Source organism: Mauremys mutica, unplaced genomic scaffold (genome assembly GCF_020497125.1).
Source record: "Mauremys mutica isolate MM-2020 ecotype Southern unplaced genomic scaffold, ASM2049712v1 000772F_np12_subseq_1:71749_obj, whole genome shotgun sequence".
In the NCBI taxonomy this organism is placed as follows: Eukaryota; Metazoa; Chordata; order Testudines; family Geoemydidae; genus Mauremys; species Mauremys mutica.
In genome coordinates, this window is record NW_025423049.1 from 44594 (window position 1) to 71749 (window position 27156).

At 51.1% G+C, this 27156-nt stretch overlaps 2 non-coding genes across 2 annotated transcripts; both read left to right on the forward strand.

Moving 5' to 3' along the window:
• The first annotated feature begins 271 nt into the window (after positions 1-271).
• Positions 272-344, forward strand: TRNAV-AAC. The gene has a single exon. It is a non-coding gene; the product is annotated as a tRNA-Val (tRNA).
• A 26566-nt stretch (positions 345-26910) lies between these two features.
• Positions 26911-26984, forward strand: TRNAA-AGC. Its single transcript has one exon. It is a non-coding gene; the product is annotated as a tRNA-Ala (tRNA).
• Positions 26985-27156: the final 172 nt, after the last annotated feature.

The following is a 27156-nucleotide window of genomic DNA, read 5'->3' on the forward strand; positions in this document are numbered from 1 at the left end:
ACACTGAGATTCTATTTTCCTTTGTTCTGTAACAGCATTACAGAGATCCAGTGACTGACCAATGGCATTTCCAAGTGCTAAAATAGCAAGCGATGTCGGTCTCTCATTGGCCATCAGCGACTGAAGATGTGGTTTAATGAGCTGGAGCTTCTAGGCGAGGGTGGCTCTGTCCACTGCCTTCCGTTGCGCTGCTGGGCCCCAAGTCTGTCACCACTTTCTCCAGGTTTGTCCATCAGTCTGTGCCAGGGTGAGCAAAAGCCAAGCAGATGGAGTTTCTGTAGTGTAGTGGTTATCACGTTTGCTTAACACGCAAAAGGTCCCTGGTTCAAAACCAGGCAGAAACATGCTGGCTTCCTTTTCCCAGATCCCCTTGCTGTTCAGGAAGGCCTCCTCCTTCTCCTATTGGCCTGTCCGTGGGATAACTCCAACCCCTGCATGACAGAGGGTGCTGACAGCAGTGGAGAAAGCACCTTGGCGTCAGGCTGGAGAACCTAGAGGAGTGCGGCGTGTCACCTTTTGGAGGCTTGTGGCTTGGCCTCCTCTGCCCTGGGAGGTTGGCCGGTGGAGGCCGGCTCTTCCTGCTGGCCTCCTCTGCGTGACTTGCCAAAGGAGGAAGTGAGGCAGGAATGGGGCAAAAGAGGAAAGTCAAGCTGAGAAAGGCAGGGCAGAAAGTAAGCACATCATTGCGGCTAAATGGGGTTAGTAGAGCATCACCATTCGTTCTGCAAAGCCGGGGGAGGTGCGGTTGGCTGCTGGGAGGCAGAATCCTGTGCCTGCCTCTTGGCATCCCAGGGATGGCTTCTTGCAGCCCAGGAGAAGCGGGGTTCTGGGGGGAAGGAAAAGCAGCAATGGTGAGGCTGAGTGGGCTCCTTTCTGGCCAAGATGGTGGGTCTGGGAGTTGCCTGTAAGCCATAAGTGGACTTGGTGGAGTGAAAACCGCTGCTCCATTCTGGCTGACCTGGGGGAGCCATTAATGACATGGGAGTGGGGGCAGGGCACTGGCTGTGAGCAAATGGGATCCAGGAAGCCCAAGCCTGCCCCTCCAGGGGCCGAGTCATCTTCTTCTCTCCTGCCATGGGGAGCCCGGCCTTAAGCCTGCCCAGCATGTGCAGCCTTCCTGTGGCATAACTAAACTACGTCCTAGTGTAATAAGGTGTAAAGTTTAGATTGTGAATTTATCTTTAATTTCCATGGTAACTTACTTTGATCTTTTATGCCTACCACTTATAATCCTTAAAACTCCATTTTTCCGTAGTTCATAAATCTGTTTTATGAAACTGGTGTATTTTGCTTGAAGTTCTTGGGAAATCTCAGCTCCATTACAAGGCTGGTTCATGTACTATTCACAGTGAGGGAGGGGTGGACCCTGCGTAATAAACTCACTATTGTGTCCCACAGGAGGCCTGTGATATGCAGGGGGTCAGATTAGATGCTCTAATGGTCTCTTCTGGCCATAAAGTCGACTAATTTCTGAAAAAATGAGTGTAGCTTTGGGAGCAGCGTCTGATGTTTCCCTGTCTAGCCGGCTTGCTGCCTAGAACGAACGCTCCTTGAGTGGGGTGATCCACAGGGAGTAGCTCAAACCTGCAAAGTGCCTGGCCAGGGGCAGGACATTAGCCCAGCAAGGGAGGGGTGTGGCAGTGACATCACAAAGGCCTTTGGCAGGACCTCAGCCTATTGGTCCAAGGTGATGGGGGGGTGGTGACCTCACAGAGAGATGCTGACATCAGCCAGGCAGGACAGGGGCGAGGGGCCAGGGAAACCTCAGAGACCCCCTGTGGCTTTGCTCCAGCAAGTCTCCTTCTCCAGGTCTCTCTCTGAGGACTGAGAGAGTATTTGGGTTCACGGACGTGAGCGCCAGGAGGAACCTCTTTCGAGTTTTCTCCTTCCCTTTCGGTGATTTTACTAGAAAACAGCCGTCCCTGTTTAGAAGGTAAGAGCCTCCTCGAAGTTTGAAACCTGTTCAGTCTGATCCATCTGGTGAGAGTTGAATTCTAGGCATGGAAAACTCGAGCTTAAGGAGGCAGAATTTTATTGTGCACCTGGGATTTTGTCCCTTCGAATCACTGGGGACATTGGGGTTTGTCCTTTTTGTTTCATCTTTTCCTCCATCCATCCCTCCCTCCTTTCTCTTTGTCTTTTGCTTCTTTTGTCCTTTCTCCTGTTCCCCTCCCAACAGCAGGAGAGGGGTGTGTGTGTGTGTGTGTGTGTGTTGCGGGGGAGTGCTCTGCAGCTCTCACTGTGGGAGATCCACCCAAAAATGTGGGGCTGAAATAGAGCTCGGGCAGAGATCCCCACCAATGACCTGGGCGATCCTTTGGGCTCTCTGGTGAGAACCCTCAGCCTCCCGTCCTCAGTCTCTACCCTGATTGGCTGAGCAGGGGGTTATTGACAGGGAGGAGACTCAGGTTCTTGTTCTCTTTTAGAACAAGTAAATAAGTCAAAACCAGTTCTGTGTTTGATGAATTTTGCTGCTTCTCTACATTAATGGTCTCTGAGCAGTTCATGATTCTCTCTAACATTGCAGTTCTCCTCAAATACTTGCTGAATAATTCCTGTGCACTGTTGTTGGTCTGGAGCTCATCTGAGAGCACTTTATTCAGGTCATTCAATGTCTGAAATTCAAGATCTGATGGTTAGTTTGAAAATCAGGGCTCTTGGGTCCTATTCCCAACTCTGCCACTGACTGGCTGTGTGACCTAAGACAAGTCAATTCTCCTTTCTCAGCCTCAGCTTCTCCCTCTTTCAAGTAGGGATAATAATGATCCGCTCCTACCTACTTCACAGTGCGTGGAGGCAGGGCTGGCTCTAGGTTTTTTGCCGCCCTAAGCAAAAAAAAATTTGGCAGGCCCTATCCCAGCCCTGGGCTCCCCCTCACACCCTCCTGCTGCCCGAGCCCTGGGCTCTGCCCCCCAACCTGCACCCGCTGCCACCGCAGCTCTGGGCCTCCCCACACCTGCACCCCCCTGCCACCCCACCCCTGGGCTCTTCCCCCCCCAACCCACACCCTCCTGCCATTCCAGCCCTGGGCTCCCCCCCTACATCCTGTGCTGCCCCAGATCTGGGCTCTCCCCTTCCCCCCCACCAATGCTCCCCAACCCACACACCCCCTTCCGCCCCAGGCCTGGGTGCTCCCCCCGAACTGCACCCTCCTTCCACCCCAGCCCTGGGTCACTGGTAACTCGCTCCCAGGGTGGGTCATTCAGCAGGAATTTTGGATGTGCACAGAACACAGACAGGATTGGTTCCCATATGGTTACAGAACTGCAGTAAAATGGAACAATTTTCAGCTTGTGTGATTGGAGGATACCTGGATGCATATTATAAGACTGTCCTCCATAAATGAGGAAAAGTTGAGGTGCCTTTATTATTCTTTGTTTCTATGGGGAATTTGCCAGTGCAATATCACTTTCAAACAAACAAAACTAGAAAAAAATGGCAATGGCTGTTGAAAATAGCAATTCCAGTCCTAATAACCCCTGGGAAGCATTTCTTGCTCAATTTTATCCTACTTTTTCTACAGCAAATGACAGTGGATCAGTATTTTTGATTTGGGAGAAATGAAATAATAGCTGCCCAAATTGAGCTCCAGCACTCCTGAATTTTGAGGTGTTCAAGTCTGGAAGGCAGGTGCTAGATTCTCTTTCTGAACATTAGCTAAATTTGGAAAGGAAAAGTCAATTTCTGCTTCCATGACTCAGAAGGGGAAATCCTTCTACGTGCCTGGTACTGTATCTGTAAGTGGGGGAATGGTCCTGCTATTGTGGGGAACTTTCCTGGCTTCTGCACTACCCCGGTGAAGTGGGCTGGCAAAAGGAACTGAGTCCTCGCTCCCACTTCCTTTACCCAGAGGCCTCCCTGCCCTTGAGGACTCCCCTTCCACTCTCCTGTCTGGCAGAGTCCTCGTAACCCCAACAAGGCTGGGTCCAGGATTCCTGGGGGACTCGACCCCATCAACCCTGCTGTGGTCACCCAGGACAGGGGCTAGGGTGTCCCTCTCTTTGCACTGCGCACCTCCCTGACCCACTGATCACATCATACAATTTAAAGCAAATACAAGTTATTTAATTAACAATAACATTTTAAAAATAAGAAAAAATGGGAAAGGTTAAAGGAAAACACATCACCCCGCTCTGTGGCAGGGACCATCACAAAAAGTGTCTCTGGACATCAGGGCACTTCACAATCTGTTCCTTGTAGGTCCCAGGCCGCCTCCTCAGGCCCTGGCTGTGCTGCAGGGACGCTGCAGGTTGGACACTTGCTCTGGCGGTGGCCACACACTCTCAGGCTCTGGGTGGCAGGACCCTTCTCCCCAGCATCACCCCCGCCCTGTCAGGGTTACGATCCCCCTCCAAGTCTGGCCTGCAGGGCCTCTTGGCTGAGGCGTCTCCCAGTGCTGGGCCCACTGACAAGGGTCCCCCTCACTCTCCCCAGCTGCTCACCGCACCCAGCTCTGGACTGCTCCTGCTCCGCTCTGCCTCAGCACGGCTGCTGCTGCTGCTCTGCCTTCAGCTCCCCGGGCTGCTTGTCTGGCCTCTCTGGCTCCAGTTGTTACAGCTCTGCTTCCAGGGCAGGGCTGCTCTCTCTGGGCTGTGCTCTGGCTTTGGGGCTGCAGCTCTGCTACCATCAGCTCAGCTTGGGTCCCCTGCTCTCTCCTTAGCTCGGCCCCACTCCATGTGACTCAGTCAATTGCAGCTCACAGGGAGGATGGGACCCCCCTGGCCTCCTGACTCCTTGAATAGCCTGCCCGCCCTGTCAATCAGGCTGACCTGGAGCACTGGTCTCTCCACATTGTTCCTGGGGACTGTCAGTCTCAGGCTCCTGATTTCCCATCAACCCCTCCCTTTTTAGTGCTGGGAGCTAGCAACCAAACACCCCCACTGAATGTTAGTAAGGGGGCAACAGTCCCCTTACATAAAGCATCTAAATCCCCTGGGCACAGCTCGCCAGGGTACAGCTTGGGAGCTGCACTGGGAATAGATCCTGCAGGAAATCCCTTCCCCCCGTCTGCTAGCTTGTGTTTTGTTACAGCCCTGGAAATAATCCCGCTGCCTGCACGTGTTCCGCAGAGAACAGAGGAGCAAATTCTCTCCCTGTTCCCCCTTCCACAGCCATTAAAGGAAGGAATAAACCCCCAGCAGCGCCCTGCCCCATAGAGTCCCCCGCTGTAAGGAGAGAGATGTGCAGTGACTAAGGCTCCAGCTCAGCGTCACCAGGTTTATATAACTTTTGGTGATGCCCAGAATGGTCCAAGTCCTGCCCGTCTTTCCTCGCCCCCCCCAAAGCTGTGGGAGGGAGTTTGGGTACATGAGGTGCAGGCTCTGGGATGGGCAGGGGGTTGGGGTGCAGGGGAGGCGGGGGGTGGACCCTGGGAGGGAGTTTGGATGTGGGCTCTGGGCTGAGGCAGGGAGTTGGGGGGCAGTGGTGGGCTCTGGGAGGGAGTTTGGGTGTGGGCGGGGTGTGGGATCTGGGCTGTGGCAGAGGGTTGGGGTGTGGCACCTATCTTGGGCAGCTCCCGAAAGTGACCCACACCCCCATCTGGCAGCAACTCCTACATGGAGGAGGCCCGGGGGGCATGGGTCTCCTGGCACCACTGCCCGCTGGCACCACCCCTGCAGCTCTCATTGCCGCAGTTCCAATGGCAGAGTTGGCACTTGGGGTGGGGGCAGCGTGCGAGAGAGACACCCCACGGGGGCCGCAGGGATGTGCCAGATGCTTCTGGGAGTGGTGAGCCGTGCGGAGCCAGGGTGGGCAGGAATCCACTTTAGTCCCGCTGTGCTGCCGGTAGTGGTGGCAGGAGCCCCCAGGCCCTTTCAAATCATCCGGGGTCAGCTGCTCAGGCTTTCTGACTTTCTGATGGGGAAGCAAGGGGAAGGCACATGTGCCCCTCATGAGCAGTTCTGGGGAGTCTTTTTAGGGCTCCTGGAGTAGGCAGCAGAGAGGTGCAGCCTCACCACCAAGTCTGTTTCACTGGATGGGAGAGGGGGCTGCAGGGTGATCTCCCACCTCTTGCATCCGACGAAGTGGGTATTCAACCACGAAAGCTCATGCTGCAAAACGTCAGTTAGTCTATAAGGTGCCACAGGATTCTTTGCTGCTCCCACCTCTGTGCATCCAGCAGCCTGTGCTCCCCACTGCCATGCTGGAGCCTCCACACTTATTTATTGACAAATAAAATTTGCAGAATTTTAAAATATTGTGCACAGAATTTTTTTGGTGCAGAATCTCCTCAGGAGTGAGACTGACTCAGGGAACCTCCTTGGATTGTCACTGCTTGGTGAACCACTCAGCCACCACACCAATGCACAGAGAGTGCCAAGCCCCACTGCTATGTGGGGCTGGGGGCTGGGGTCGGGTCATACACATTCAGACTGTGCGCTCCCCCCGCTACAAACCGCTGCTGATTTCCCAGTTAGGACATTAGCTGTTACCGATAAGGTTTGTCTGTGTTGTTGTTTTTTTAATCTCATTGTTAGGTGTAAGAAGTATGAACTGTTCAATATGTTCAATTAGTTGGTTAATAAGATGTTTATGAAGTAAATCACTGGCTTTAAAATAAGATCCAAGCTGGAGCATATGAACTATTGACCCCTGGACTCCATCTCTGAGAGGGGACTTGTTTACCATCAGGGGACAGGCTCAAACCAGTCCAAACCGGATTTTCCCGCCAAAACCAGCCCTCAGCGTTCCATATCCTCAGCACTTTTCCCGCCACAGAAGTGATGTAAGGACGTGCTCAGCGCCTGCGCGGGGCCGTCCCCCCCCAGCGACGGCCCCTCCACGGTCGGGTCTTCCCAGGGCTCCCGAGCCGGAGAGTGACGAGCCCCCTCGGTCCCGCCGTGAGACTGAGGAACAGGAGGCCTGTCACCCCCATTCCTGCCGTCCTGCATCCCTGGTGTCCAGCCTCCCACGGAGCCCCCCGGGGAGTGAGAGACCCCGGGGGGGGGCACTGGGGCTGGGCAGGAAAGTGACTCTGCCCCGGGGAACCTGGGAGAAGCCTCAGAGCTGCCTCAGCCCCAGTGGGATTTGGGGGGCAGAGACTGGGGCCTGGCAGGGGGGATCCCCTGTGGTGTGGGGGGAGATGGGGGGTGTCAGGCAGGGAGGGGAGAAGCTGGAGTTGTAGGGAGGGGAAGGTCAGTGGGACGCGGGGGGGGGGTTTGAACTGTCTCTGGGCAGCCAGGAAATTCCCGGGGGGGGGGAAGTGGCGGGCGGGCGAAGGGGGGAGGGGCGTTAATTGGATCCTGTCCCTGTTTGTGCCACTTGCCTCTCACCCCCGATACAAATTGTCTCTAGTTCTGCCCCTTTTCTCTCTCAGTGTCTCACACGGGGCTATAAAATCTGGGGCGATTCCCCCCCATCCCCTCCAATGATCAGCTCTCCCATCCCCCCCGATTTCCCCCGTTCTCCCCATGAGTCTCAAACGTCAGTTTAAAATCTTCTCTAGTGAGGGGCATTTTCCCACCCATTTTATCTGCAGCGATTTGTCCTTGTGTAGGTGGGAAATTGTTGCCCTGAGTCATTCCCCAGCACATGGCTGCCCCTGGAGTGGGGGTGGGATGGCTCAGTGGTTGGAGCACTGGCCTGCTAAACCCAGGGCTGGGAGCTGACTCCTTGCGGGGGCCATTTGGGGATTTAGTTGGGGATTGGCCCTGCTTTGAGCAGGGGGTTGGACTAGACACCTCCTGAGGTCCCTTCCAGCCCTGATCTTCTAGGAGATGCCGGGTCTCTGCCAGGGCAGGGCAGGGAGGCGCACGTGTCCCCCATGGGGACTGCCCAGACCCCCCTTTCCCAATCCCAGTTGTTGCCCCCTAACTACCAACACAGTTGCCCCCAACCATCAGTTGCCAGTCACCCGCCCATCCCCCATTGCTGCCCCCTTCCTTTATCCAGGGACCTTCCAGCTCCCCCCTTTTACCTCCTATCAACAACTGATATAAAATCCCTCTGATTTTCCACTTTCCTCTCTATAATTTGCAAAGTGGATCCAAAATGTCTCAGATTGGGAACTCTTTCATTTCTGAACATTGCTCTCAAAGCTCAGGTTTTGCCTCTTTCTATGTCATTATCAAATGTCAGTTAAAAATCCTCTGGGGTTTGAGGCTGTTCTCTATGTTTCTAAATCCCAGCAATTTCTTCCTTCGAGGGAACCTGTTGCCTTGAGTTCTTCTCCATCCTGGATGTTGTAGGGGGTAAAATTGTCAGAGATCATCTTTCCCGTCTCCTTTGTGAATCATTTGTTCCCTCCTTTATCTCTGTTAAAATGTTTGCCGAAGAAAGAGACCAGCCACATATTTAATACCCATCAAAGTCAGAGGCCTCCCCATGTTTGAGGGATCAGTGGTTCCCAGCTATTAATGGGAGAGTTGGCTGGACTCTTTTCTTTTCTCCAGCTGGCACGGGATGAGGAGGTCACTCTGAGTGCAGTGTGGGTCTAGAAGTATCCCAAACCCCATGACAAATGGCCTCTGTGAGGGGTTGCTTCCCACAGTGCTAAGATGTAGCCACCTCTGGGGTGGATCCAGGGTGGCCATTATTTGCTAGTGACAGGCCATGGACATTTCTTACCTATTTTGTCCCTCCAGGCCTTCCATACTCCAGTTCCAGAGACATCCCCCAGGGCTCCCTCTGCCTGTGTGACTGGCCAGCAGGGGGCGGTGGTCACTTTCTATCCACTTCTCAGGCACTGTGAGGTAACAGTGTTGCTGGGTGGGGGTGGGGCTGTGGGGGGAGATAGCAGCTGAAGGGGGATTGTGGTGGGGGGAGGCCTCTGGGTGGCTGGGCAGGGGGTACCCTAGTGAGGTTGGTGGGTTCTGGAGATTTGGGGCTTCAGGGGGTGGTTGTGATGTGCCCAGCCCTGAGGCTGTGGGTCCTGGAGGTGGGTATCGCTGGGGGCCTGGTGGCTGCAGAACAGCCGGAGGGGGCGTCTCTTGGGGAGGCGGGACAGGGGGTTAGAGGGAGCCTGGTGCTGTGCCAGGGGCTCTGTCTGGGCTTCCCCCGCAGACTCCTGGGATCGCTGCCCTGCCCAGTGCACAGAGTGTGTGTGGGAGAATCCCCGGCGCTAGGCCAGGGGGTGCCCCTGTAAAGCACCAGGGGATCCCGCAGGGGGGAGGAGGGGGTGCCAGGCAAAGGGCAGGGCAGATCCTGCTGGAGGGCGGGGGGGGAGGGGTCCTAGGCAGGCAGTGAGGGACTGAGTTCCCAGTGGGGGGGTCCCTTTTGGGGGGTCTTTGGCTGTTGGAGTCTCTTGGGGGGTGGAACCTTTTGGGATTCCCAGCCTGGCAGTGACGGTCTGGTGGGGGTTCTCTGGCCGGTGGGGCTCTGAGGGGTATCTGAGGTCCCTGGCCAGGGACTCTGGGGGCTGGGTCCCAGGGAATATCTGGGGGGGGGGCTGGCTGGGGCTCTAGGGGCTGCTCCTCGCTTCTTCTCCCTGATTAGCTTATGCCAGAATCCTGGCTCCAAGCACTGCCCGACATTCCCCGGCCACGCCCAGTCACTGTGATAACTTTCTAGCCACTTATCAAACACTGTGAGGTGAAATCAAAGATTTTTCCTCTTCTCCCCTCTTGAAAACTGCAGGAACTTCCAGTTCCATTGTCCTAGATTGTTCAGTCCATTGTCCAGTCCTTGTCCTGGATCTGGGGGGTGAGGGAGGTGGGAGGGGGGTCAGCACTGCCGCACAATGGTCCCTTCCCCAGCGTTCTGGACTCATTCTTTCTGAACTCTGGTTTCATTGAGACCATTGTTAATCCAGAGTCACTGTATGGAAAGACAAGGAGTGACTCCGGATGGACAGTGGGGCAAATGAGATCAGCAATTCTTCCTCTGAGGAGGGGCTCTCATTAGCTGCTCTCCCCAGAGAGCTAAAGGAGGGAAGCTGCTCAAACGCTCTGTCCCTCTCTGCTCAGGATACTGGGGTTCAGCTTCCTGGGTCAGATGCTGCAGCCTCCATTGTGATCTGGGAGACCAGGCTTGGCAGCTGCTGCTCCCCCAGCGGGGTTCTGTGCTGGGAAGTGACCTGAATTAAAGCTGCTTCTCTGCCCGGCCCAGGGGATGACTTTCTCCAGCTGGTCCTAGCCCCCTAGGGCAGCCCTGGGCCCTGTTAATACTAAATTCTGAGCCAGAGTCTCCAGGTAACTGAAAGACGTCAGGGAAAGTGCTGGGGACTGTTATGAAAGTGACTCTGCACAAACAGCCCCTCCTCATTTCTCCTCCCAGTAGCAATTGCCAGGAGAAAATCCAGCCCTGGGAGAGCAAAGCCCCCAGGAATGGGACTGTCCTAGCCAGAGGGGCAGGGAGAGAGGACGTGAAGGAGAGACTGAAAGGGGCAGTGGGAGAAATGAGGGGGGAGAGATTTCCAGCTCTCTAGTCCACCCAGACACATGTATTGCTGCATCCCTGGGCAGAACCACTTTCCAGTGAACAAAACAAGGATCAGACAGAGGAAAAGCCAGTTCCTGACTCCATATTCCCCCTGCTGGGGTGTGGCTGCCGTGGGGTCAGTGTCCGAGGGAATCCCCCACAGTGACTCCTTTGGTTCTGCTCTTTTCTAGCCTTGTGTTCAGAGACTTGTTACAGGGTGAGGGGAGGGAGAAGGGAGGTTATAAATGTCTCTGTGGGCTTAGCCTGGCAGGAGGGGCCAGGTCTACATTGTAATAAACAGATTGAGCATTTCCCAGCATGGCAGAATCTAGGGTGTCTGTGTGCAGGGAAAGGGCCTGGGGGAATTCTGATGTGAAATGAACTAAAACCGGTTGTGAGACGCCCACAACTGCCCTTCTCCCCCAGACAGGCTGCAGAATGGCATCCGTGTTTCGCTCCAGGTCATCCCAGCCTGGCGTGGGACAGGGAAGAGAAATGGCTGCAGTGGAGTCAGTTCAGGTAGAGATTATTGGGGGGTTGCTGGTGGGTTCCCGCTGGAGGAGAGGGAGAGCAAATACACCGGAGATGGGAGGGTTTGCACAGTCTGGTTTGGAGGTTGGAGCGGGGCAGGAAATTCACAGCGTGGGGAAAGGGGGAGGCCAGGGTGTGGCAAACCTGCTGGGAGTTATTTAATAAGTGGCCTAGATTCTAGGAACAGACCCAGGAGGTTGGGAGGCGGAAATGCCCTAATTTGTGAAGAAAGAAAATAGCCCACCTCCATGGAGCTAGTCAAACTGACGAGAGTCCCAGTGCTGGAGGCTGAGCTCACTAACCAGCGGCTGCTGTGAGATATGAAGGGGGCACCCATGAGTCAGGCTTATTGGAGCTGCCTCTCCCTTCATATCCCGCTCCTCACAATGGGGAGGTTATTGGGCTTCCTACCAGGGAGCTCTCCCTGGACCCTGCTAGGGGCTCCATCTCCTGTATCAGTCAGTGGCTAGTAGGTGTGTGATGGATCTGCTGGGAGAGACAAGGGGCTCTCTCTTCGTCCCCTCACCCTGGTATTTGCTGGATACGCTGAGCGGGGTGGGGGTGGGACTCTGTTGACTGCGATCCACCCAGAGCTTCCATTTGATTGGCTCCTCTCTGCCACAAATAGTGGGGCTGTGAGTGTGGAAAGAGGTCCTGAGTGTTGGACTCTCGCTCTTTCAGGGGCCGGTGACCTTCGAGGAGGTGGCTGTGTATTTCACCAGGGGAGAGTGGGCTCTGCTGGACCCCGCTCAGAGAGCTCTCTACTGGGATGTCATGCAGGAGAACTATGAGACTGTGACCTCGTTGGGTAAGGGTTCCTGTCCCCTCGGTTCTTGGAAGGGGAAATGAAGAGAAAAGGTTTATGCCAGCCCCATGATGCCACCTCTACTCTGTCCTGTTTCAGCATCACCCCAATATGCCAGTGACACACACACACTATCAGAGACCCTCCCCTGCTGCAGAACACTTTGGGAACAGAGCACAGGAGCCGTATCGCACAGTGTCAAATAGCTCCTGTTTGCTCAAGTGAAATGGGAGTTAGGTCTGGCATATCTGTTCCATACCCCTAATCATTTTTGTTGCCCTTTTCTGAACCTTTTCGAATTTCAATATATCTTTTTTTGAGATGGGGCAACAACATCTGCATGCAGTATTCAAGGTGTGGCTCTATCATGGATTTATTTACTGTTTTTACAAATATGATATATTCTGTCGTATCTATCCCTTTCTTAATTATTTCCAACATTGCTTGCATGATATTTTGCAATATATTCCAAATAAGGTAATTAACGTGCAACATATGTGTCATTGTTTGGGGTTTTAAGCTTTAAAAGGCTTGTGTGATTTTTAGCTCAGGGGGACAGTATTCCAATAGCTGTCGCCCCCTGCGCACTTTTAACTAAGAAAAGAGCCTCAGGTTGAGCTGATTCAAAATCAATCGTGTGGTTGTTTTCCACAACAGCTTCAAGAGGTCCCTGTGATGGAATGTAAATGTCTTCTTCACACCTTCCCCTGCAGGAGAATGGCTGTTTGACCAGCTGTTTGCCTTGCTGTCTCTGAGGAACTGGTCAATTCCCCAGAATTGTAACATTTTCAGTAATCTCATACTGTAAAATCTCATAACTTTACATACAGTGTTACTACACATTTTAACAGGAGGATAATATTCAGTAGATTATGCCGTTTCAAATGATACCTCACAAGCCATACTGTGTACAAAATTTATCATAATTTTCTAGAAGAGTGAACACAGGGGTATAGACTGACACAGTGCCTGTGTGTGTGTTCCCAGCAGATATATGGGTATTTCAATCCCTCATAAGCACAGTGTTCGGCATCTTCAAGGACCTGGGGAACTGGTTCTGGGAATTCACTGGTTTACCAAGTGTGACGCTGTATGGAATTGTGAGACACTTTAGTATTAATAATAAAAATAATAATATAATCTGATAAAATTGCAATGAATTGTGCTAGATATGCCATGCCAAGTGTCAGTGAAAATGTTATGATTTGCCAAGTATGATAATTTTGTTTCTATGTTTGTATCACCTTTGTATTGTGAGTTATAGATATGTAGGGTATATCTGTATTTCCAGATTTGTGCAGTGTTTCTGGGTGACACCCCCAGACATATTGGCATCAACACTGCTTAGCCTGTTTGATGGCCCATTCAGGGTCATCAGCTGTACAATGAGCCCATGGAAAGGACCAAGGGGATACACCTATTGAGTCAGCAAGACATGCCGGGGTATGCCTGTGTAATGAGAACTGCAAGGCTTTTCCATGCCACGTGCTGTGAAGCTTGTGTTTGGGACACAGGAAGTACAGGCCACATGGCAAAAGGAATGTAAAGGGCAGCTGCATCATCTCCATTTTGTCTTCAATCCCCCTTCCTACCTCTGGAGCAACTTCTCTACAAACTGAACCCTGGAACAAAGGACTGAATGACCCATCCAAGCTATGGATGTGTTCCAGACGGACTTTCAAGCCAGCAACTCACCAATACTGCTAAGAATCTGATATATCCATTTTGGAATGTATCTGACTGATTTCCCATTTAACTTCTTTCTGTCTTTCTTTCATTTAAACCTTTAGTTTAGATGCTAAAGGATTGTCTGGAAGGATGGAATTTTGGGTAATATCCAAACCTATACTGACCTGGTGATGTGGGTGACCCTTTGGGGACAGAGGAACACTTTGTTTATGTGAGCAGAGTTTTTAAATAACCTCTCACTGTACTGGACCTAGTCGCTGATTGGGAGTCAGAGATCTGGGATGCAATAATGGGGGCTGTGTGATTTCTTTTTTCAGCTTCTCGATAACCCGTGTTTGTGACTGGTCGGTGAGTTTAACTTCAGTGTTAACCAGCAGTTTTGGGAGCATCTGCTCTCCCTTTTTCAGCCTGCCCTAACTTTGGCATTTTCAGTGAGAACTGCCCCTGGCCCACCAGGTCACACTAAGCACCGAAGATAAATGAATAGAATGTTTTTTTTATGACCAAGTCTTATGAAATCAACTGAACTCCTTTGTTTTCTTTCATCTGAGCAGGCTTTCTAGTTTTCCAGCGTGATGTGATCTCCCAGCTGGAACAAGGGGGAGAGCCATGGGTCCCAGACCTGCAGGGTTCAGAGGAAAGAGAGATCCTGAGATCTCCATGCACAGGTGAGGAAACATTAAACCACCTCAGAATCTGTAAGTGCCTGAAGGAAACATCTGGGATACCCAACAAAGCCCTTGGGGAGGTCTCTCAGTTCATTATTATCCCTAGCAGGGGTCGTATCCTCAGGGTAAATATAGTTCATGGCTTCCTATAGATCCTAGCAGTCACCAGGCAGTAGCTTCCTCCCTTCCCCCTGCGTATTTGGATGGGATGTGAAGGCTGAATTCATCCCCCTCCTCTCTCCTATTTGGGGGAAGAGTTTGGGGGAGTTCAGCTCCTGATTTTTATTTGACCTGTCTTCAGCGCTTGTTTTTGTTTGGTCTTCCCCTTTCCATCCCTGTTTGAGGTTTCTGTCTCTGTCACAGCAGGTGATGCAATGGCATGTGGGAAAGAGGAGCGGAATTCTCAGCCTGGAAATGTTGAGCCAGTGTGTAAAAACAGAGCATTATCTCAAAGATCGAAAAGGAATGTGTCCAGGAGTCATGAGCAGGGAAAGTCCTGGGAGATTCAGCACAGACCAGAAACAGATCAAGGAAACCAGCCAGGCAAGAAAGTGGATAAATTTATTTCCTGTTGGGGAACTCAGAAGGTCCTCATGGAAACCACAACACAGCAGGATATCCTCAGGCGAAAGAGAAAAAATACATGCAGGGAGTGTGGAAAAACCTCCTCTCACAGCTCAGCCCTTTCTGTACATCAGAGAATCCACACAGGGGACAGGCCCTATGAATGCAGTGAGTGTGGGAAAACCTTCAATCGCAGTTCGCACCTTATTAGTCATCAAACAATCCACAGAGGAGCTCAAACCTTTCTCAACATCAGAGAATCCACACAGGGGAGAGGCCCTTTGAATGCCGTGAGTGTGGGAAATGCTTCACTAGCAGCTCAAACCTTTCTCAACATCAGAGAATCCACACAGGGGAGAGGCCCTTTGAATGCCGTGAGTGTGTGGGAAATGCTTCACTAGCAGCTCAAACCTTTCTAAACATCAGAGAATCCACACAGGGGAAAGGCCCTTTGAATGCCCTGAGTGTGGGAAAAGCTTCACTCAAAGATCAGACCTTTCTAGACATCAGAGAATCCACACAGGGGACAGGCCTTATGAATGCAGTGAGTGCGGGAAAACCTTCAATCGCAGTTCGCACCTTATTAGGCATCAAACAATCCACGGAGGAGAGAGCCCCTAGGAATGCCGTGAGTGTGGAAAATTCTTCACTAGCAGCTCAAACCTTAGATTTAATTTACCCTGGTTCCTCAACTGTTGCTACAGCTCTACTACCCATCAGTCCAAAGACTGAGAGAAATGGAGAGTTCCAACCATTGTCCTTTTAGTATCTTATTGTTCCTCTCTCTGTTTTTTGTGCTGGCCTTTCTATTCTATCACTTTCTGGCCTTTGTTTAGTTGGTAACAGTTGGTTTCCATCACTCACGTTTGTTTGTTTAAATCTCTATCCGTTGTGAAATAAATTTTTTGCTTGTTCGATAACTGTACTCAGGTGCTGTGTGAGATACAGTAGCAATGGTCCACAGTAAAACTAGTAACCTGGGATACTTGGGGAAGAGAGGATCTGGGATTTCACCAGGGATCTGGTGATCCGGGCTGGACCCCAGAGGGGGACACATTGAAGGAACTCAAGGGTTAAGGTCGCTGCTGTAGCTCAGAGGAGGGTCCCTGAGTTCCAGCAGGCTGGTGAGTTTGGTCACTAACATCCAGCTGCCAAATGCAAAACTCCCTCTTCCTTGTGGCAGGTGGCAACAAGGAGACTCACAGTCCTCAGCACCCTGAGAAGGGTCACAATGTGTCTCTGTGTTGATCCACCTGTCAAATCCACACAGGGAAAGCTCCCGATAGCACAAAACTCTGCCCTATGAAATCATGGAACATGTGCTCTTTGCTCTGTGAAAGCATGTAAAGAATCCAAGCGCTGGAGGACAGGGTTTGGGTCCAGAGTGACCTAGACAAATTGGAGGATTGGGCCAAAAGAAATCTGAGGAGGTTCAACAAGGAGAAGTGCAGAGTCCTGCACTTAGGACGGAAGAATCCTATGCACTGCCACAGACTGGGGACTGACTGAGTGAGGGGGGTTTGATAGCAGCCTTTAAGTACCTGAAAGAGCAGCAGTGTGGGCTTTCTCCTGGCCACTTTTGCTGGGCTGGGCAGGTGTCCTGGAGGCCTTTCTAGAAGAGCATTGGGAACTGAGTTAGAAAAACCAATGTGAAAACCAGAACCTCAGGTTTAGACTCATTTATTTATAATATTAAATCTTCAATTCTAGTGTCACAGTCAATACAATTGCTTCAGCCTGATAGTTGCCCAAAGGGAAACTTAACGTCTCTCCAAGGGGAGTGGAGAGAAAGCACTTCTCAGAGTCCAAGAGAGACAAGGCGGGTGAGGGTAAGAGCTTGCAGAGGACCAACCTCTGTTGGTGAAAGAGACAAGCTGTGGAGCTAACCCAGCACCCTTCTTCAGTTCTGTGTAGCCTGGAAGGTCATCTCCTCCATAACCAGCAGTTAGAACATAAGAACAACAAAGAATCCTGTGGCACCTTATAGACTAACAGACGTTTTGCAGCATGAGCTTTCGTGGGTGAATGACTTCCATCTGAAGAAGTGGGTATTCACCCACGAAAGCTCATGCTGCGAAACGTCTCTTAGTCTATAAGGTGCCACAGGATTCTTTGTTGCTTTTACAGATCCAGACTAACACGGCTACCCCTCTGATACTTAACATAAGAACAGCCACACTGAGTCAGACCAGTTCATCTAGCCCACTCTCCCGAAAGTGGCCAATGCCCGGCGCCCCAGAGGACCCCTGGGACCAACATGGATACACCACCACCACAAACAAGGTTAAAAGTCAATGCACGTGGGAGAAGCATCTTGTGTTTCCTTCCTTATGGCCTAGTCCCATCATGTGGCCATTTCCTTTCCTTCCTTTCTGTTAAAAGCTTTGGTGTTTTGCACAGAAACATTATTTCCCCAGGAGAGACCCAGGAGTGGGGGCTGCATTCCTGTGCCAAACAGTCACTGAAAGGGGGCAGACAAAGGCCTTTAGGACGAGGCGTCCGTCACTGTCAAAAGATCATCTCCCTCCTGCAGGTCACTGGCAGCCTGAATTTGTTCCTTATCCTCCCAGAGTCGGGGCTGGAATCAGCACTACCCAGCCCCTCCGTATGTAGCAGGAACAAACACAAACCTGGTCTTTAAAACAAGCTGTCCCCTTCCTTCTCAGGGAAGATTTTTCTGTGATTGAAGTTGAGCTTCAGTTCCCCTCTCCTAGGGGCGGGGCTGGTGTGGGGCCAGCTCCCAGTGAGATCTGTTTTCACCTTTGCCCCCTTTCAGCCACTCTGGGATCCTAACTCTGCTCCCAGCTGTCAGGCAGCTTCCAGCCCATCCACCCTGCTCACTAACTCTGTGGTCACGTGTCACCCCCTTTGCCAGCACACAGAGCCTGCAGGAAATCTACTCCTGCCAGATGCACTGGTATAGTGATGTGCGTAAGTGTCTTCCAAGCAGTTGATCTGGGTTTGATTCCCAGCCAATGCAATCATGGCTTTTCTCTTCTGTTTTTTCCTCATCTGGAAGTGATTTAATTTCAGTCACATTGTGTTACAATCACATTATCTATAGAATGAGACAATAAATGTGTCAAAGTCCAGCAGGTCATACAGGATGGAGGCACACAAGGGGCTGGAATGTGTCATCTGAGAAAGACAGAACCCTTGGAAACCTGCATCTCCCCTCCCCTGGCCTTGCGTGTTATGATTCCAGCTGCGTGAGCTGTTTGTAGGATGTTCCGGCACGATGGGGACATGAAGTTTTGAGTTTTTGCTCTTGCAGGTTCCTTTGCTGTTATAATTATAATGACATGAACAAAAGGGAGGCAAAATAAACATAAACCCCAAATTGCAATACAGGTGGGGAAAGAGACTATCACGGTTAAGCCAAACACGTCAAAATAAAAATTAATACAAAAATGGTGAGGAGGGAAGAGATCAGGTATGTGGAGATCCCCTTGATATTTCAACGCACATTGTTAGAATCAAAGATCAGACTTGACACTGGAAAACTACCTGTCTCTCTGAACACCTGTGATGAGCAAGATGGAGTTGGGACACCTGTTCTGCTTCAATCATTTATTGTCTCTCTGTTCTCTCCTTCTTCTCCCCCCAATTCCTCATCTCCAATGTCTCTGCCTCTCTCCTCTTGCTCCCTCTCCCCTGCCCTTTCCAGGAACTCACACTCTACAGCATTTAGGACAAGCCAGAGCTCCCATGTTCTGCACATGAGCCTGTGTCAGAGGACACGTGACCCCGGTCAGAACCAGTCACCAGATCAATATGACCCTTTATGGGCGACTTCTCTGCCTGCTCTGCAATTTACATCTCCCCTCTCCCCCCACCCGCAAACAGGGTGGGGTACAGCTCTGACTGAGAGGCCTAACAGGAGAAATTTCAGCCCAAAGACAGATTTGTGTGAAATGTTGAGAAATGAACAGCCCCCCAAATCCCCAGAACTCTAGTGTCACCCCCATGGCACCAGCACAGGGAACCCAGTGAGATGGGGTTACAGAATACAAGGGGGGAGGCAGCAGGGAGAGAGGTGACAGGGAATCTCTCTTTTTCTTTCTCTCTTCACTTTCTGTTCTTCTCTTTCCTTCCAGGAACTGCAGTCACAGCAGGGAGGGGTTTGTCTCCGTGTCTATCACGGAGGTGGTGGAAGTGACGGATTCTGTCCATCCTGTTAGCCATGGCGTTATCTTCATCTTCAAATACCTCTCAGGACATTTAACAGAGGGAGTGAACCCCCCGAAATGGCTCCCTGTTGAGGCGTTGTACCATACCTGCCCCTGGAGACTGTCTGGTTTTATACTCTTAGAGCTTTTTCTCTTCAAACCGCTTATTCCAATCTCTGGGCCAACCTCCGCATTTCAGAGTTTAGAATTTACTCTCATCACCCTCCTATGGCACTTTCCATGTGACTGAGACAAAGCAAGTGGGGGAAGCTCCGTGGCTAATGAAAACCAACGCTCTGGGTGAGGCCTGAACTCACACCCACAGCTGTATTTCCCCCTGCATGAGCCACTATAGGTGCTTCTTAGACAAACTTGGGCTGTAGGTGGTTATGTGTGTCTGTGCTTCACCACTTTGGCTGCTCTGTGAAAAGCTGATGGTTCAAACGGAGGTGGTAGAAGTGACGGATTCTGTGACTTCCTGCAACCTCCGTGACTTCTGCAGTGGGCACAGTGGCTGACTCCAGGGCCACCCAATCAGCTGGCTCCAGGGAGCGCCCAAACAGTGGCCAATGCGGCTGGCCCGGGGACCACTTGACCAGTGGTCCCAAGGGCAGCAGGAGCAGCCGCAGCTCGGTGGCCCCAGGCAGTACTCTTGGGGTGGCAAGAGCAGCAGCTGGTCCCCTGGGGCTTCCCCCTCTGGGGCAGCAGCTGGAGTGGCCGCAGCTCTCAGGGCTTTTCCCCTGGTAGCTGGTGCTCATTAGCCATCAATTAAATCAACACGCTTCCCCCTGCAAGTGGATTTAGCCCAGGACCCTCAGAGTCAGCAGCTGTTACGCCCCCACTGAGCTCTCTGGTCAGGTGTCCTAGCGCTGGGAGCCTCCTGTTTAGATCCTAAAATAGCGTTTTTGCACCGGGGCTGAAATTTTGGACTGGACATTGTAGCTCCACCGTTATTTTATTGAATTACTTCAAAACAGCAACCCAAGAAAGTCTCCTAAGGGCCAGGCTCTCTGCCCTGGAAACAGCTGCCCCTGCTCTCCAGGAGTCTGTGCGTTCCACACAGCAACGTACACACCTGCTCCGCACTGAAGGGGGGTCAGACAGTGACAATAATGCAAATCTTCAGACTATTATCCCAGGTCCCTTCCTTTCTTTAACCCAGGACATGCCAGTCACCTGTGAGCCATGGTGTTATCTTCATCTTAAAATACCTCTCAGGACATTGAACAGAGGAAGTGAAACCCCCTCCCCCGAATGGCTCCCTGTTGAGGCGTTGTACCGTACCTGCCCCTGGACACTGTCTGGTTTTATATTCTTAGAGCTTTTTCTCTTCAAACCCCTTATCCCAATCTCTGGGCCAACCTCCGCATTTCAGAGTTTAGAATTTACTCTCATCACCCTCCTATGGCACTTTCCATGTGTATTGGGCAAAGCAAGTCGGGGAAGCTCCATGGCTAATGAAAACCAACGCTCTTGGTGAGGCCTGGACTCATAACCCCAGCAGTGCGCCTACCTCATTAGCCAGTTGTACCCCTGTAGGTGCTTCATAGACAAGCTTGACAGAAGCATAGGCAGTTACCTGTGTCTGTGATTAACAACATTGGTGGCTAATGGAAAGGCTGATGGTTCAAACCCATGAGAAGATAGAGGTAGTTTTTTGTGTGAAGAGAATCAAGTACATTTTAACAAGCAGGAAAACGCCTCAATTCTGATCTAGCCTCATTGGGCAAGCATAAGCAGTACTTTTGCCAGCTGTGTTGGTGGTATAGTGGCAAGCATAGCTACCTTCTAAACAATTGACCTGGGTTTGATTCCCAGCCAATGCAGTGAGGTGATCTTTTTCTCAGCTGGGAATTAGTTTAATTTCAGTCACATTGTATCAGTTTATCTATGGAATGAGAGAATCAATGTCCTGCAGGTCATTAAACACCCAGAGCATTGGTTTAACACTGGTATTACAATGTTTGGCTGTTGTTTTTTTCCTTTACTTCCCTCTCCTTTTTAGACTCAGAGCCTTTAAGGTCAGAAGGGACCAGTGTGATCATCTAGTCCGACCTGCTGCACCTTGCAGGCCAAAAGACCCCACCCACCCACTCCTGGAATAGACCCGGGAGGGGAGGCAGCTCCGTGCTCTGCCCCTACCCCAGGCAGCACATGGAGGCCCTCTGCTCCCCTCCCCCTCCAATGGGTGTGCAGAGATGTGCCAGCAGCACTAAGGTGGCTCCCTGCCCACTCTGCCTCCGCCCCTCCATGCCGCTCCCAGAAGTGGCTGGCATGTCCCAGCATCCCCTGGGGCGGGGGGAGTGTCTCCATGTGCTGCCCCTGCCCCGAGCACCAACTCTGCAGCTCCCATTGGCCAGGAACTGTAGCCAATGGGAGCTCTGGGGTCAGCGCCTGCAGGCAGCGGCGCACAGAGACCCCCTGGCCCCACCCACCTAGGAGCTGCTGCCGGAGGGTTGTGTGTACCGGTCACTTTGGGAGCTGCAGTGCCCGGGGTAAGCGCCACCCCCGCTGCACCCCAACCCCCTCCCCCAGCACAGAGCCCGCACCCCACACCCAAATCTCCTCCCAGAGCTTTGCTTGTCGTCCTTTCACCAGAACCCCCCTTCCTCTCCTGGGCTGCAAGTAGCCACCCCTGGGAAGCCAAGAGGCAGGCACAGGATTCTGCCTCCCAGCAGCCAACCGCACCTCCCCCAGCTTTGCAGAACTAATGGTGACGCTCTACTAACCCCACTTAGCCGCACTGAGGTGCTTAGCTTCTGCCCTGCCTTCCTCAGATCGACTTTCCTCTTTTCCCCCATTCCTGCCTCACTTCCTCCTTTGGCAAGTCACGCAGAGGAGGCCAGCAGGAAGAGCCGGCCTCCACCGGCCAACCTCCCAGGGCAGAGGAGACCAAGCCACAAGCCTCCAAAAGGTGACTGGCCCAGATCCTCTAGCTTTCCCCTGCTGAGGCCAAGGCTCTTTCTCAGCTCATTTCCCCACCCTCTGTCCTGCAGGGGTTGGGGTTATCACAGGTGTTACCCAAAATAGGGCCAGCTAGTCAGCGTAGGGAGGACTAATGACCCACCAGAGTTTGGCAGAAAGCAGCACATTTGTTATACTGACAGCTAAGCTCAAAAGAAGGCGGGAGTGTCACATTCACACTCCCATACTCATGCTCCCAGGACTGGCTCGGCACTGGAGATGTCAGGATTCTGCAAGGTAAGTGTCCCCCAGCGCCGAGATGGACGGTGCGATGGAGGTAAGTCTTCCCGAGGCGCGATGGAATGTAACGCAGCGAACCACTGGCCAGGCGGTCGGGGCGAAGGGCATTCACTGGAGGTACAAGCTTGTGAGTGACTCCTGAGCACAGGGCCCCTTCCCCTTTTAAGGACCTGCTCCTCATGACCTGTGACTGGAGATGACTTGGCTGCATCTGGTGAGTCACACTCCACCTTGGGCAGTGTTCATGCTCTGGGTGTGTGATCGCTGCCTAATGAGAGTCCCAGACACCTTGTCTGCCTGGGAGATCTTCTGCTCTTCAACCAGCCCATTCATCCCACAAGCATTGCAGGAGGGAGCGGGAGCGGGAGCGGGAGGGGGAAAGCCACTTCACAGGTATTCAGCGAGGGAGAGGAGACAAAAGTGGGAGCAGGGGAAGTATAACAGACCTACTTAGCATAGAAATCACTGCTGTTCCTACAAGAGCAGGGACAGGCCACTAGGAGCTGAGAAAAGGTAGCCATCAGGTTTCTACCTAGTTTGAAACCAAGGACCTTTTGCGTGTTAGGGAAATGTGATAATCACTACACTACAGAAACTTCATCACAGGGCTCTGCCCCTCCCTTCATAAGAACATAAGAACGGCCAGACTGGGTCAGACCAAAGGTCCATCCAACCCCATATCCTATCTGCCAACAGTGGCCAATGCCAGGTGCCCCAGAGGGAGTGAACCTAACAGGTAATTATCAAGTGATCTCTCTCCTGCCAGTCATCTCCACCCTCTGACAAACAGAGGCTAGGGACACCATTCCTTACCCATCCTGGCTAATAGCCATTAATGGACATAACTTCTATTAATTTATCTGCAAAAAGAACAAGGAGAACATGTGGCACCTTAGAGACTAACAAATTTATTTGAGCATAAGCTTTTGTGGGCTACAGCCCACTTCATCGGATGCATGCAGTTAAAAATACAGTAGGAAGATATATATACACACAGAGAACATGAAAAAAATGGGTGTTGCCATACACACTATAACGAGAGTGATCAGATAACGTGAGCTGTTATCAGCAGGAGAAAAACCCCTGATGTTGGGAGGGGAACAGGAGAAAGGACAAAAGAAGCAAGAGACGAAGAGAAAGGAGGGAGGGAGGGATGGAGGAAACAAAAAGGACAAACCCCAATGTCCCCAGTGATTCTAAGGGACAAAATCCCAAGTGTGCAATAAAATTCTGCCTCCTTAAGCTCGTGTCTTCCATCTCTAGAATTCAACTGTCACCAGATGGATCAGACTGAACAGGTTTCAAACCTCCAGGAGGCTCTTACCTTCTAAACAGGGACGGCTGTTTTCCAGTAAAATCACTAAAAGGGAAGGAGAAAACTGGAAAGAGGTTCCTCCTGGCGCTCACGTCTGTGAACCCGAATACTCTCTCAGACCTCAAAGAGAGACCTGGAGAAGGAGACTTGCTGCAGCAAAGCCGCAGGGGTCTCTGAGGTTTCCCTGGCCCCTCGCCCCTGTCCTGCCTGGCTGATGTCAGCATCTCTCTGTGAGGTCACCACCTCCCCACCACCTTGGACCAATAGCCTGAGGTCCTGCCAAAGGCCTTTGTGATGTCACTGCCACACCCCTCCCTCGCTGTGCTAATGTCCTGCCCCTGGCCAGGCACTTTGGAGGTTTGAGCTACTCCCTGGGGATCACCCCACTCAAGGAGCGTTCGTTCTAGGCAGCAAGCCGGCTAGACAGGGAAACATCAGACGCTGCTCCTAATGCTACACTCAGTTTTTCAGAAATTAGTCGACTTTATGGCCAGAAGAGACCATTAGAGCATCTAATCTGACCCCCTGCATATCACAGGCCTCCTGTATGACACAATAGCTACTTTTGGGGCAAACACATTCCAGAAAGGCATCTAGTCTTCATGAAATGACATCAGGAGATGGAGAATCCACCACTTTCCTTGGTAGCTTGTTCCTGTGATGAATCATCCTCGCTGTTGAATATTTGTGCCTTAGTTGTAATATGAATTTGGCTCTTTTCACCTTCCAGCCATTGGGTCTTGTTATGCCTTTCTCTGCTCCATTCAAGAGCCCTTTAATACCCAATATTTTCTCTCCAGTAAGGCACTTCAACACTTCAGTGAAATCACCATTCAATCTTTTGATAAGCTAAACAGGTTGAACTCTTTCAATAGCTCACTAGAATGCATTTTTCTCCAGCTCTCAGAACATTTTGGTGGCTTTTTGCTGCTCTAGCTCCAATTTCACAATATCTTTTTCAAATGAGGACACCAAAACTGGAGGCTATTCCAATATCAGTCTCACTGATGCAGTGTCAGCTCCTGTGATGTTATTGACATAATCTGTAACTGTATAGATCACCATTGCAACCACTGTTCTATATTTTCAGCCAATATTGTAGAAAGGTTGTTGTGTAAGGGATCTATGGAGAGGTTCTGATTGGCTGATTATAATGATGCTATCTCTAGATGTGTATCATTTTTGTAGTTGACGTTATGAATATTGGCTCTATGCTGTCTGTATTTCAAACTTGTGATATGCTTCTGGGGAACACCCCGGACAAGTTGGTGTCAGTTCTGCCGAGCCTGCTTGATGGCCCATTAAGGACCATCAGCTATACAGTCGACCCATTGAGAGAAGGCAGATACGCCTTGTGACTCAGCAAGGTATGCAGGGACCTGCCTATGGAGAGAACGCTAAGGTTTTTCTGTGCCACGTGCTGGATAGAGTGTCCTTGGGACAAAGAAAGCAAAGACCACCTGGCAAGAGACTATAAAAGGCTGATGCCTCTTCTCCATCTTGTCTTCAATCCTGCTTCTTACCTCTGGAGGGACTTTGCTACAAACTGAAGCTCTGTACAAAGGACTGAATGACCCATCCCAGTGGGGGATGTACTTCAGAGACTTGATTTGAACCTGCAGTTTATTCCATCACTGCTACAAGCCTGAACCAAGAACTTTGCCATTACTGGATGTGAAAGGTTAAAATCCATGTGCATTTTATATAACAACCTGGTCTATGGATAGTGCCACCTCTTTTCCAGACCCGAAGTCCAGAGTATGGTCAAGGGACCAGAGGCCTAGCAAATAGTGATCAGCTAAGAGAAAGCTGGGTAAACAGAAAGCCTTGCTTGCTCAGATAGGCCTGGTCAGCAAATTGCCAGGTGTTGGAGCTAAGAACTAAAGAATTGTGTCTTATTCAGAGTTGCAGATTGAGCAAAGAATCCCTGTTCCTATTGTGTTAGTCTCTTCTGTAGGGAGACGTTTTTCCCACAGAGCCAACCTTAAGTTTATGAAAAGTTGGCACGTCAGTATAAGATATGGCATCCTTCCACCTCCCTTCCCAGGGACCAATGCCTGCTGTTAGACACACAAAAACAATCTTTATTGCCATTTTCTTTCACTGTTTCTTTGCTTTAACCCCTAGGAATGTTACTGTTGGACAATCAATGGAGTTGCTCCATTCCTATGGACCTCAAATCAGAATTCAACATATATATTTTATACTAACAACATATTATCAAAGTATTAATGAAATGTTAACTTGATAACTTGAGACCATGGGTGGAGACATTATGTAACCTGTTAACCATTGGCTACTGTGCTATCTTGTCTTGCTGCAAAACCTATCCCAGGGTTTGGAACTGCCTACGCCGTCACTTTCCCCCACCCATGGAAAATCTATGTATTCTATTGTAATTAATTAATTAATAGTGTCTCTGAGCCTAATAAGCCCACTCCGCCATCACTGTGTGTAATAAACTCCTATTCTTGACCTCTACACAGTGGAGATTTGTGTCCTTCAGAGACACCTGCTGAAGAAAGAGGAGATTCAGCATCCAGCTTGGCTGAATGTGTCTCCTCTCCCCACAGCTTGGTGATTTTTGAGGAAATGGAGAAGACTGCCTTTGCCTAGCTGTACATTGCTTGCAAAAGAAACAGGTCTTTTTGGTGACAAGTGTTGAAAGGAGCCATTAGACAAATGTGGAGACAGGAAAAATGTCCCCCAACTAAACTGGCATCCGTGGATGCTAAGCCACAACACAAAGTGCTAAACAGTCTATGAGAACGGCTGGTGTCAGAAGAGTCTCTACCAAAGCCTTTCCCACCAGCAGGGGCGTCTCTGTGCACAGAACTCCTGGTAGCGTGATGGCTGCAGGCAGTGGAGAACTCCATTTTGGCACCTCTTTTGTGGTGAACATCTGCAGTGGCTATTAAAAAGTCTCTAGACAGTGATCTTTGTGAAGAGCTGGCTGAAGAACCTTCCTACTAACCAGGAGAGCCTGGCTTGGCCCGACAGTTCTTCCTCGCTGAACCTAGTGTGTCTGTTGGCTCCTTTTTTTGTATCTCTTTTCAGAAAAAGAAAAGATCTGTCAGCAGAATCCTTCTAAGTGCTTGTTCAAGACAGAGAGAGCCTTCCTTGCGGCTAAGTCTTGGTGCTATGGGGCATGCCTCACTGCAGCACCTCCTGCTGACCATCCTAGCAATTAGCTCTGGTTCTCCGGTGCACCTTCATCTAGTAGCGTCTGGCCACCATCTGTTCTATCATTAGGACCCATGTTGCTCTCAGGACTTCAGTGTCCTCTTACGGACACAGCCCTCTGGCTGTGCCCCACTCAGTTCTCTCCCCCCTGCTGGGTGGGTGGGGGATGTCCTCTACCCAGACACTTGCCTCAGTGGCCGGCTGCAGTCCAGGGTGAACATCTGCAGTGGCTGTTTAAAGGTCTCTGGATAGTGATCTTTGGGAAGAGCTGGCTGAAGTGTCTTCCTAGTAACCAGGAGATCCTGGCTTGGCCTGCCAGTTCTTCCTTGCAAGTCTTGAGGGAAATGGGGAACGGCTGTAGTTTGGAATTTGCAGGTGTTGTCCTGGACCATCAAATGGAACAGTTGCAAATATTTTCTTGAGGCAGGCACCATGGCTTAGCTGGCTAAAGTACCTGTCTAGCAAAGAGGAGATCCTAGGTTCAACTCCTAGTGGTGCCTTGTTGTATAGCTTTGTCTCCTCTACTCACATTTTCCTGTGTCTTTCCGGGAAACAGAAGAGACCTCCCTTGTTATCCAAGTAATTGCTTGCTAAGGAAAAGGTTTCTTTGGAGAGAAACATTGGAAAGAATCAGATCACAAGCCTGGAGTTGATGAAAAGGCTGCTGTGACT